At 39.1% G+C, this 7,049-nt stretch overlaps 1 protein-coding gene across 1 annotated transcript in view; it reads left to right on the plus strand.

Moving 5' to 3' along the window:
* The window catches only part of SC35 (SR family splicing factor SC35), a 47,632-nt gene extending 45,778 nt beyond the window's left edge, over positions 1-1,854 (plus strand). The window contains exon 5 of the transcript XR_010860596.2: positions 1,356-1,854. The gene's annotated coding sequence lies outside the window, so the exon portion shown is untranslated. The remainder of the gene's footprint in view (positions 1-1,355) is intronic.
* The last annotated feature ends 5,195 nt before the right edge of the window (positions 1,855-7,049 follow it).

The following is a 7,049-nucleotide window of genomic DNA, read 5'->3' on the forward strand; positions in this document are numbered from 1 at the left end:
GACTTCCTGTGTTGGAACTTCCTTGAACTTGATGTTAGGGTAACATTTTGGCCTATGGCAGTTTTCACTTACTGCATAAACTTCCTCCATGGAGTGCCATTTGTTCCTTAGCTTGCAATTCTTGGTCTGTCATGGCATTGATGACTGTATCTAATGTTTGAGAGGGTTGTCCTGCTAATTTTGAAAGCAGTCAGCGCAGAATATGACGTACTTTGTATCGTGGTGTTCAGAGTAATATCTACTAGTAGTGTGAAGCTCTTCTGAAGGCAAGAGCAGAGTATGTATTTTGTGCATTCTCGCTGCTGTGTTAGGATCTGTATCCTCGCTGCCTTTCAGCTTACCCCGAAGTTATCTCCAGTACGGAACAGTGGATTGCTTTACTGCTTTATCTTACGCCATTGTAAAAATGAGGCTTTATTTGTAAATTTGTTACTTTCTGAACTTGATCGAAGATTTTCAATGTACTGTGTGTATTAAAGAAGGGAATGATAAAGGTTAACAAATGTATATAAAACGTCTATACAATCGTCAAACGGGATTTGTTAGTTGGGTCGTTCACGTAACAGCATAATGGAATTTGCCATATACTTCAATGCTCTGTTGGATCCATTGTTTATGTAGAAATATCATTAAATCAACACAATTTTCTTGTGCTTTTTTGTTAATGCTTTGTCCCCATACTGAAGGGATTCTGTGTTAGGATGTATGTGAGAGTTTTCTTATGCCGCCAGTATTAAACCTTTTCTCATATAGAAACTGTCTTATGTTACTTTATTTTTTAGTCTACAGTATCTCTAGGATTTCTGTGTAATCATGGTTAGATGAATACATTATGGGGCCTGAGTTTAAAACTCACGGTTCATGGAGGTTGTCATTCTTTGCCCTTCAATTTTCAGGTCAAGACTGATCATGATTCAGGTGTATTGTGGAGCTTTATTTTGCTGCCATTGAGTGAAATTGAGCCAATATATGGTATATGCCAGTATGTCTTTCAGATTAGAGTTTACCAGTAACTGTTCATTTTGTTATATATCAGAATTATGATATATCGTAATAATTGGTTTTCAAATTTTACTTTTTATTCCAGTCATATATTGATGGGAGGAATACGAAAAAAGGACCTTTGTGTCCTTTCCTTGTTCCTCCTATCTGTCTTATTTGATTTGACATGGTTTGTTTTTACAGTACATTCTGTTATATGAATATATTACTACCTAAACCTATTATAACTCCACAGTGCACATAAATTTATTTACTGTAGAACTAACTATATTTCTTTCGCTTCATTATTGGAATAATTAGAGTTAATACCATGTATTTGCCCCGTGGCTAACCATGTTTTTCCAATACCACAGGGCGGGTGGTGGTAGCAGTGAGAGCTGCCAAACCGGCCAAGTGAGCGGTTGGCAGAGGCTGAGTTGGGGTCGGTCGGTGTTGGCTGAGTAGCAGTGTGCGTGCTGTTGGGGTAGCAGTTGCGGTTAGCAGATGGCAGTGGCGTTGGCGAGCAGTTTCACCTCTACCTCTCAAGTCCTATCCCCTTCCTGTTATTCCTGTAATGTGCAAGGTTTCGACTGCTTAATAAGATTAGTACCTTCAGATTCAGGATAAGTGAAAATATTGCTGGTACATTTTTGGGGCTAATGCGAAGGCATCTTAATTTTTTTCAAACATACTGTAATTTTAATAAATGTATTACAGATATCGCTCCTTTAATTCAGGGCATTTCATTCAGTAAGGCAATTTTTTTTTTTTTTTTTTTTCACTGAAAGATTGTTAGAGTATACATGTGAAATCAGCGATTTGAGGGAGGAAATCGGTCACGTTACTACTGATTGCTTTCCCTAGAAATTTAATGAAGTTGCTTTGACTTTGTATTTAATGAACATTAGCCATCATTTCCTTCTGTTTTACTCATCTGTTTTTAGTGTAATTTAAGTTTTCTACTACGTACCACTGCCAAAACTTGTAACTAGAATATTTAATCACATAATAGCCCCGAAATTATTAGTTTATGTATATTAATTTTCTGTATTAATATCTGCTTTGCGTTTACTTTCCCTCTGGATTAGTTTACTAAGACAGGTTTCAAGAGTGTAGGTTAGGGGAAGAAGAATCATTCTTCATAAGTTCAGGCTGATATTTATAAAGACTTTGTTTCAGAAGGAGATGCTTTCTGTTAAGGTAAGTATTGCCTTTTATTATGTTGTTGTCCAATGCATTATTGAAAGAAATCTTATTGAATAATTTAGTTCATAGCTACATTGAATAGTCTAATATAAGTAAAACCGTTTAATTTCTTTTGCATATTTACATTCTGATTTATTACTAGATCTGGATATTACTTTACTGAACAGTTTGGAGATTCTTTAGTAAGAAAAGATGAGATAGGGAACATTCTTTGAAGAAATTTACCATACTAAATTTAAATCGTCCTCAGTGTATGAATGGTGGATAGACGGTCAGAAAGCAGGAGGAAGGGTACTTCAATTTATCTTTGTGGCACAGTGGGTGAATTAAAACTGTTGGTGCTATGTTGATTGCTGTGTATACTCTGGGTTGAACATTTTAAAATAGAACTGATCGAGTGGTTCTCGGCATGTCCAAGCAAACATCCCTGTTGATGATGGTTTTATTAAGGAGAATGCAAATTAGGTGGCGTTTTGTGTTCAAATGGGTGGCTTCGGTGCTTTATAGAAAACTACATCATTGCATAGCTGGCAGTGCGCGGAGAAGCAGGATCCGCGCATACTGGGGATGCAGACAGTGAGCGAAAAAGCTTGGTTCGTACAATCAGTTTGCATGCTCCAAACAGTATGGTCATTGCAGATGAAACTGAATTATCTTTTAATACAGAGCCCAAACTGACTTACGATTTTAAAGGAGTGAACTACCATGGCGGGAAATCGCACAAGGGTCACCACTTGTTGCAGTGCAGACTGAAGCGAGTGACTACTTCCTCTCGTCACAGGAAGCCACGATGTGTCAAGGGCATCGGGCACTTTCCATGCAAGTACAAGACATCTAAACATGCAAACAGTATGGTAATCCAATGAATAAAGCACGTGCACGAGGATACAACATAGATTTCTCCTGGTCTTTGAAGAGTTTTTCTTTTTCCTTTCTTTCATTGTGTGTGGTTATGTTTGCCAGTGAGTTATGAAAGGGCATTACAGTAGAACCTCGATGCACCGTTCCTGGAACTGTCGTTTTCCCATATTCATCGTTGAATTTATTCGGTCCCAGAAATGTTCCATATAAACCTAGGTTAAAATTTCACGCATCTGTTTCTCAACTATAGTTTTATCGCATTGATTGTTGAAAAATTATTTGTCCTTGGCGACAGTTTTCCTGCGTTGATCGATCATACTGAAGAAAACAACCCAGGAGTTCCTTCAATTTAGAGGGAATGCTCAATACTCTTACAGTATATTGGGAATCAGATCCAGTTTGCTAGTCTTGCACAAGGATGTTGTAGGCTGGAGTGCTGTGCACAGGTTATTCACGCATAACTTATGAGCCTCTTGGTGCCAACGCTTCTCCTCAATGCACTAACCAGTCCTTTGAAGTATTCTTATTTACAAGAATTGAAACGTAGACAGTGTAAAACTCAAATTTGCCACCATTTTGTGTGTTGTAGGCTGGCTGGGGCTGCCAACTTAGTTGAAAACGAGAAAATCGCGCAATGCACCAGATACGTTTTAGTCACAGTTTGATTAATCGCCTCATACCTTGAGTGTGTGGGATGATCGATTCCTGTTGCCCTCTGCCTGATAGTCTTGTTACAAGCCTGACTTAACCAAGCCAGACCAATAATCTTTTCTCAAAGCCTACTCTTGTAACTAGGGTTGGGCAGGCCGGAACATTCAGTTGTTCAGCAACATTAGGAGCTTGAGGTGGAGTGTTTCGGTACAGAGTGCCACCACACGGAACACAGGACTGTAACTGTGTAGTAGAGAGAGCTTCGAGAGGCAACATGACATGCTCTGCGTCAGCTGGAATGTGCCTGTACCGAAAGTGCTGCGTCAAGGCCGCTCTAGATAGACTAGTTGACCTTGGATGTGTGCAGTGGGCACATGGGACACGGGACTGTAACTGTGCAGTTGAGAGAGCTTTGAGAGGCAACGTTACATGCTCCCCACCAGTGGGGAGCCAGGGATATGCTTGTACCGAATGTGCTGTGTAGTTATGGCCATGGCGAGCACAAAGCTGCACGGAACGTGAACGAACAGTTGGAACACTAAAACTCGTGCCCAATAATCACGTTTAAAGGGTGCGTTTCGGTTAAGATTTTTTCGGTCAGTATGAAATACAGATAACACGGTTACAGGTGTTTAAAAGTAACTAATCCAAGGATACTTTTCACCAGTTGAATGTATTGGCCGGTATTGTAATTAGGGCCAGGATAAAACTTCACAGCACGTGCCAGTCAGAAATCTGAAATATTCACCCAGAAATATGTCTAGAATGTTTTTAGGGTAAGAAAGTTTTCATTCATTCTGAAATACCGGTACACCTGTCTTAATTACATTGGCACTAGATATGTTTACAAATGTCTGTTATTTTCACTAATTAAACATAATATGTTATATATGTATGGATATATATGATGTATATTATACTCGCACAATTGAAGAAATATTCAAATACAAATTAAACAGTATATACTGTACAAGGAGAAATGGAAATTAGAAAATTAAACACTATATACTATACAAGGAGAACTCAAAAATAAAAATTGAACATTTTACTGTACAAGGAGAACACGAAAATAAAAATTAAGTGAAACTACTGACAAATGTTAAACCTCCAACACTACACTTTAAATGGTGCTGAAAAAGTTCACGGCATATTTGCATTCAGGAACATGATTTTAGAAACTTCCGTCACTTTTTAGACGTGTACGGTTTTCTGTGATGGTCTGTCCCTGCTTTGAGAACTCGTTCACAAGTAACTGTTGCCGCCATAATGCAAAGTCGCTTCTTCATTAAGTCGTAGAGGGCTGGCAAGGTATCTTTTGTCATTCCACAATTGAAGAGGATTCTCTAGCCTATGCAGAAGAGGCATATTTAAATACTTGTGCATCTGTAGGATACTTGCTTCTTTTGGGTTAACTATTGGCACTTGAACAAGCTCTTCAACGGCTGCGTCAAAGTTTTTCCATAGTATGCTCAAAAATGATACTGTAGACCCATATGCCCGATTCTCGTTTGAGGGCTCTTGTGTTCCACCTGATGTGTTAACAGCTGTCTGTTGGTGTGCGGTGCCAATAACTGTAGCAGCATCATTAATAAGTTTTTCCTTTATTTCTTTAAGTTTGCTTTCATCCTTCATAAAACCATACGTCTTAAATCATGGATCTAAAAGGGTTGCTTCCCACAATATAATTATATTGCGGTACTTGTTGCAAATTTTACTTGTCACTTCTTCATATATCTTGCCAAGGAGTCGAAAAATGGCTGGACTGTCATATTCCATCTCTCGCAGCTGTTGGTAATGAGTTCGAAGTTTCCTACTTGAAAGGGTAACGTGCTTTTCACTGTTGACTTCCCTAGTCATTTCACCGATGCATCGTGGGATTTCAACCGATTTCTCAATTATGTACCAGTCTTCATGGTTTAAAACTTCAGAATTATTGTTCATTATTGCAAGAGTACTTTGTAGTGGTTCCTTGGTTTGAATGACTATTCATCTTGTATGTCGAGCTCCACTGTGCTGGACAGTCCTGCTTTAGAGTCAGAACAGGAAAGCCCATCTGTTTCTGAGTGCTGTGAAGTTTATCTAAGGATTGTGGACGCCTTTTTAAAGAATTCGACACTACGTTTTACCTTCTCTCCTGATGGTTTTATTTCTTCCAGGCTTGATTGGGCTACTAGATTCAAACCATGCGCCAAACATGGAATGTGCCACCAGTTGCACTTCTGAACCGCAATAACCATTTGAAGCATTATCTGTTGTGCAGGCCACGATTTTGTCCAGAAGATCCTATTCTATTACCACTTTCTTGAGTTCTTCGGAAATGTTGTCTGCTGTGTGTCTGTCTACAAACTTCGAGCAGGACAGAAACTTTGAAGAGAGTGTGCCATCCCTTTTACATATGAAATAAACGGTAACTGCTATATAGTTTTCATTTTTCCATGAAGTCCACCCATCTGTTGTGAGGGTTACATATGAAGCATTTTCTGACACGTTAGCCTTGACATCTTGCAATGTTGTGTCGTAGTTTATTCAAGAGACTATTCGAAAATGTTTTACGGGTTGGGAGACTATAATTAGGATTCAACATTGATAAAAACTTCTGAAACTCCTCAGCCTCAACTATATTCAAGGTTAAAAAATCTTTTGCAATCCATTTCAACAACTGTTCATCACGTTTCTCTTAGTTGTTGACATAGGTCTGGATGAATGGGCTTGTATTCCATTTTGTTTCAATTTTTGTATCTTACCTCTGCTTAATGTGCTCAACTCGAGTGTGTGATCGGACGTACCTGTAGTAGTAGTAGTAGTAGTAGTAGTAGTAGTGTCGGTGGTAGATGATCATGAAACAGCTTCCATTAGCTACACAGGAAGATAGGTTTGTCCAGTTATTACTTAACAGATGTGGCAGGCACAGGACTTGGAAGATTCAGTTGTTGCCTTTTCATCTTCCGAGTCATGATGCACCGATACGAACCTACTTTGATAAATGTCTGTTATGGGATGTTTAAGTCTGAAATGTCACGTCATTGTGCCAGTTGAAGATCTCCTTTGCACACAAAATAGAAACACATATATTACATTTCACTCTGGTTTTATTCTAGTAAAAAAGTCCCAAACGGGACTCCGGTGCAACATCATGGAAAGTTTACCAACTTGTATTGTATATATTCCTAGGCTTCAATGGAAACACTCTTGTAGAACAGTTGAACACAAAACAGAACACATTAAGTTATTCGCATGTACTGAAGGGCAGTGGCCGGTGCAATGGAACTTTCAGAACAAAGAGGATAGGACAGGACACGGAACACTCCAACACGAGCAGCACGTGGCGGGACTGGCGGCGGCACATCGCA

The sequence above is a fragment of the Anabrus simplex genome, chromosome 6, assembly GCF_040414725.1.
Source record: "Anabrus simplex isolate iqAnaSimp1 chromosome 6, ASM4041472v1, whole genome shotgun sequence".
Lineage (NCBI taxonomy): Eukaryota > Metazoa > Arthropoda > Insecta > Orthoptera > Tettigoniidae > Anabrus > Anabrus simplex.